The sequence below is a fragment of the Hyla sarda genome, chromosome 1 (genome assembly GCF_029499605.1).
Source record: "Hyla sarda isolate aHylSar1 chromosome 1, aHylSar1.hap1, whole genome shotgun sequence".
NCBI lineage: Eukaryota > Metazoa > Chordata > Amphibia > Anura > Hylidae > Hyla > Hyla sarda.
The window spans coordinates 304,804,326-304,810,325 of NC_079189.1; positions in this window are offsets into that span (position 1 = coordinate 304,804,326).

A 6,000-nucleotide genomic window follows, 5' to 3' on the forward strand; every position below is an offset into this window, starting at 1 on the left:
TCTCTACCTATTGTACTCCAACAAAGATGCTCCTGCGGCTCCTGTCTCTGGCAGGGGTAGTGCTGGCAGAGGGAGAGAAGCGTGAACTTAGTGGGAGGGGAGAGTGGACCCCCGTTCAGCAGGTGTTTATTGCTTGAAAGCCGTGGCAAACTTCCTTCTTGGAAAGTGAAAAAGATTTTCCCATTTTGGCTTCATACTGATGGTCTAAGAGGGGCTAACCAGTACTCCTCTCTTTCCTTTAAGCATGCAATATGCCAATATCAGTGGGCAAGCAAGGAAATATAAAGCTCGCCATCCTTACCAGGTTTTCCAAGGGCCTGGCTTATTCCGCCTCTGTTCCATACTGCCAAGGTTGGTCATCATAAGTGTTGAGCAAGCCAAGTCCGGTGAATCTGGATTCAACCTGAATTTCCTCATTGAACTTTCAAACTTTTCCCAGTTCAGTTTGCACAAACCGATAAGATTGAAAACACATGAAAAGCTAGGTGTTTTGGTGCCCTGAGGAAGCAGGAGGAGCAGGGGGTGGTGGTTATCATATGATTTGCTGATTTAAGTGTCAACCAGCTCAATGGCCAAGAGACATAGACAGAGATAGGACAGACAGTGTGTGTGTGAACAGGAGCCACAATCCTTATCCTGGAGCCAGAAACCTTAGCCTAACTATAACATTGGCAGTGCACAAATACTATAGGGACTATACAAGGATCCACAGCAAAGAAGTGATCGTTCCCAGCCTCTGTGTGTGGGCTGATCATAGGGGGACCTCCTGTATATTTCTACACAAGCCTAATTATGTACCACAAAGCCTAGCAAGCCATTGTCAATGCTTTTCCACAAAAAAACAAACAAACAAGTACTGTATGATAGCAATACATACGGAAAGCGCCATGTACGCAGAATAGAGCCTTTACTCACATCCACAGGAGAGATTCATCGGGAAAACAGTATACCTACAGTTTGTAACAGCGGACTGAAAAGAGTGTGCAATTAAAATGCATCAGCCTTCTAAAGTCACTGGGCCACATTTACTAAGCTGATTCCTACTCTTTTTACTCGGCCTTGCACCTAAATTTTGTCGCATCTTGTCTGCGACAGTGTTTGTGTCTGACTGCGACATGAAATCCGACTAACAACATTTTGGATTTTAAAAACCGACAAATGGGCGTGGCAAAAACTCAAAGGGGCGTAACCCAACATTTCTAGAAAAGGTTGACTGATTTACTAATATTACCTACAAAAACTGGTCGGTTTTTGCATCAGAACAAAGAAAAGCATGTCTATTTCTTGATTCCAAAATCCCGACAAAGTCGAGACAAGTGTCCTGATGTTTTTTTTTACTTATTTGTTGCGTCTTTTGTGTCTTACATTTTTAGTATAAATATTGTACTTTGTATTTCATATATTTTCAATGTGTATGTTATTTTGCAATTTTAAACAAATAAATATGTGCATTTATTTATCTTAAAAAGTTGTTTCATGTTTTTTATTACCCAAAAAGATGGGCAAATATTAATTTTAACTTTTTGAAAATAATTTTATTCAAATTAAAGATGTCTCCCAACTTGCAAATAATTTGTTCTTCTGACCTAATAAATAATAGAAATCCAAAACTTGGATATTTTTTTATGAATTTTTTTTTCCGGTTATCTGCTGTCTTGACATTTGACCATCATTATCTCCCATGACGGCATTTTTTTCACCAGTTGAAAATTACTCTCTCAAGTCTTCAGCCAATTGTAATTGTGTTCTGCTGGAGTTTGAGGATTGAGGAATGGGGTTAACATCCACCGACTTAGTAACCATTGTCTCCTGCGTTATATAGATAAGAAAGTTAATTTTTTTACATTGGATATAATTTACACTTTGTTGACAACTGCGCCACTCTTAATCTACACAGCTTTGGCTAAATCTACACCATAGTGTGAGCTAACGGCAGTGCTCACACTATGCTCTGCCCCTAGCATCATCCAGGAATACAGGAGAAGGAGCACAAAATCAAACATGACAAGTACAAATCAGTACATGGCGATTATTTTATTGTCATGTAAGTTTGTGCTCCTTCTCCTGTACATACTTGATAATACAAGTGCGGAGCTCTGCCCTGACGTCACCCATTGGCCTGTTTTTTTATTCTTTTGGAAATGTGAAATCACACATTTTTTTTTAAATACAGCATCGGACACATATCTAAACGCATATATGTTAACATTTTTATAATGTTTATCCATATAAGATTTTGCTATGGTTTTTGTAAATTTTACATTGAAAATACTTACCTAATATACAGCTGTCACCAAAGTCACCCCTTTCAAATCGTGTAAACAATTCTGAATTTTGTAAAACATACGAAGCATGCCATTAGCCGCGAAAATTAGCCACGACATCAGTAATATTTAAGTATGGTCCAACTGCAATTTTCACATTGATGGACCGATATATTTTTCGATTTCGGTAAATTAATTCTCTCTTAGCTGGGGGAATTATAGCCACGTGCGTGCAATCCAATAGTGCGATTACGTTAGGCATTCCCCCATATTTGTAAAATTCTTCTTTGTACCGTACAATCTCCTGTGTTGTTGTTGGGAAATTGATATATTGGTTTACTGTAACGCGAGCGCTCCGGTCCCCGCTCCTGGACCGGAGCACGTACGGCGTGTGTCCCCAGGCAGCGCTCCGGCATCTCAGCATGTGCGCCCCCGCTCTCTTGGGCCCGGGACTCTTAGATCTAAAGGGCCAGTGCACCGGTGATTGGTGCCTGGTCCAATGTGGTTGAAGTATGTCGACTTTGCGGAAGTATTTTGTAAGAAACAAGCCGAGGTCTTGCCTCCACACAGGCCGTATGATTGCCCAATAGACTTGCTGCCTGGTACCACACCACCTAGGGGAAGGATCTACCCTCTTTCTCCTCCAGAGACTCGAGCCATATCCGAATACATACAGGAGAATTTGCAGAGAGGGTTCATCAGGAAGTCTTCCTCACCTGCCGGTGCAGGTTTCTTCTTTGTTTCTAAAAAAGATGGTACTCTACGTCCGTGCATTGACTATCGTGGTCTCAACAGCATCACCATCAAAAACCATTACCCTCTTCCCCTGATTTCAGAACTCTTCGATCGCCCAGGTGGTGTCAAGTTTTTCACTAAACTGGATTTGAGATTGGCCTATAATCTTATCCGGATTCAAGAGGGTGACGAGTGGAAGACTGCCTTCAATACCCGTGATGGGCATTTTGAGTACCTAGTAATGCCCTTCGGACTCTGCAATGCACCTGCCCTCTTTCAGGAGTTTGTCAATGACATTTTCAGAGACCTGCTCTACACGTGTGTGGTGGTTTATTTGGATGATATCCTTATATTCTCCACCAATCTGGAACAACACCATGCGCATGTCCGCCAAGTGCTTTCTCGTCTGAGACGAAAATCGCCTTTATGCCAAATTTGAGAAGTGTGTATTTGATCAAACCAGTCTGCCCTTCCTGGGGTACATCATTTCCGCTAAAGGTCTTCAAATGGATCCTGCTAAACTCTCAGCAGTTCTGGACTGGCCTTGTCCCAACCGGTCTACGGGCCATACAGAGGTTCTTCGGTTTTGCCAATTACTAGTGTTGAGCGGCATAGGCCATATTCGAATTCGCGAATATTCGCGAATATATGGATGAATATTCGTCATATTCGCGAATATTCGCATATTCGTAATGTTCTCGTTTTATTTTCGCATATGTGAATTTCCGCCCATGCGAAAATTAACATATGCGAAAATTTGCATATACAAAAATTAACATGAGCTAAAATTCGCATATACGAAAATTATCACATGCAAATTTTCGCATATGCGAAAATTCGCACGCCAGTCTCACACAGTAGTATTACAGCCTTCTTACACCACACAAGCTGGAAGCAGAGAGGGATGATCACTGTGATGTGTACTGTGAAAAAATAAAAATAAAAAATAAAATACGAATATTCGTCATTACGAATATATAGCGCTATATTCGATATGCGATATTCGCGAATAAAATTCGAATTGCGAATATTCGCGAGCAACACTACCAATTACTATAGACAATTTATCCCTCACTACTCTACTCTTGTGGCACCCATCGTGGCTTTGACTAAAAAGGGGGCTAATCCTAAATCCTGGCTAGTGTTGCTCGCGAATATTCGCAATTCGAATTTTATTCGCGAATATCGCATATTTGCGAATTCGCGAATATTCGCGAATATAGCGCTATATATTCGTAATGACGAATATTCGTATTTTTTTTTTTTTTATTTTTTTTTTTTTTCACAGTACACATCACAGTGATCATCCCTCTCTGCTTCCAGCTTGTGTGGTGTAAGAAGGCTGTAATACTACTGTGTGAGACTGGCGTGCGAATTTTCGCATATGCGAAATTTGTATATGATAATCTTCGCATATGCGAAGTTTAGCTCGTGTTAATTTTTGTGTATGCAAATTTTCGTATATGTTAATTTTCGCACATGCGAAAATTCACATATGCGAAAATAAAACGAGAATATTACGATTATGCGAATATTCGCGAATATGACGAATATTCATCCACATATTCGCGAATATTCGCGAATTCGAATATGGCCTATGCCGCTCAACACTAGTCCTGGCCTCCTCAGGCCGAAGAGTCCTTTCACTCTCTCAAGTCAGCCTTTGCCTCCGCTCAGCTCCTTACCAGGCCCGATCCATCTAAGCCCTTCTTCCTGGAGGTAGACGCATCCTCTCTGCATCCTCTGTGGGTGCTGGAGCCGTGCTCACTCAAAAAAACCCGAAGGGTTCTTAGGTACCAAGAAGAGGGGGAGACCAAAGGGGGGGTACTGTAACGCCGAGCGCTCCGGTCCCCGCTCCTGGACCGGAACGCGTGTGGCGTGTGTCCCCAGGCAGCACTTCGGCGTCTCAGCGTGTGCGCCCCCGCTCTCTTGGGCCCGGGACTCTTAGATCTAAATGGCCAGTGCACCGGTGATTGGTGCCTGGTCCAATGTGGTTGATTAAGGGTTAAGGTTTGTGAGAGGCAGTGCTGCTTGGACTTAATTAGGCCTCACCTGTGCACTGCCTATAAATACCATCTCCTCCCACAGCCTCCTGCCGGATGTTTGTTGCCTTGTGCCTGAGAGAAAGCATCCTTTGTTCCTGTGTTCCCTGCCTGTTGCCGACCCGTTGCTACGGACTACCGCCTGAGAACCGTTGCTGCCTGCCCTCCCCATTTGCTTCGTCCGACTATGCCTTTGCCTCATCCTCTTGTACCTTGCCTTATCTCAGCAGCCAGAGAGGTTGAGTCGCTACTGGGAGGAACGACCTGGGGGTTACCTGCCGCAGCAAGTCTATCCCGCTTTGCGGCAGGCTCTGGTAAAAAACAGTAACTCCTTAGACTCCATTCCCCTGGTACGGCCCACGTCATCACCTCTCTGGCACAGCGGATCCACCACCAGCCTCCGCTACCTGCTACCAGCCCGGATCCTAACATTTACTATCCCTAACATGGCATCTAATACTATCCTTTGGTTTCTACTGAACTTTGGCTGACTGATGCCAAAACGTGATGCTACACAATGCTGGTAGATTCCAGTGGCCATGAATTATAATACTGAAAGCAGTTTAGTCAGCCCAGTAAGTGCATTTGATCTGTTAGTTTGATTTTCCAGTATTCCTTCAATTTTATGCAGAAGCTCCAAGACAGCTGGTTTGTTGAGGCGGAAATGCTGAGGGATCTCTTCTTAAAAATTATCAAAATTCAATCTTTGACGGAAATTTCTAGGCCTTCTTGACCTTGTTATTTACTGCTCTCTGTTTATGTGGTGTTCTACTATTTCAGCAAGAAGACTAGGCAGTAAATCCAAATTCTGAAAATTAGGTTAAATGTTTAAATGTTACAAATGTAACTATTATAATGCATTGAACATTCTCATAACTCAACAGTATAAACAGCACTACATTTTTATTTTATTTGGATTTTAACATGTCCTGAGTGAACTTTTTTCACAAATTCTTGTC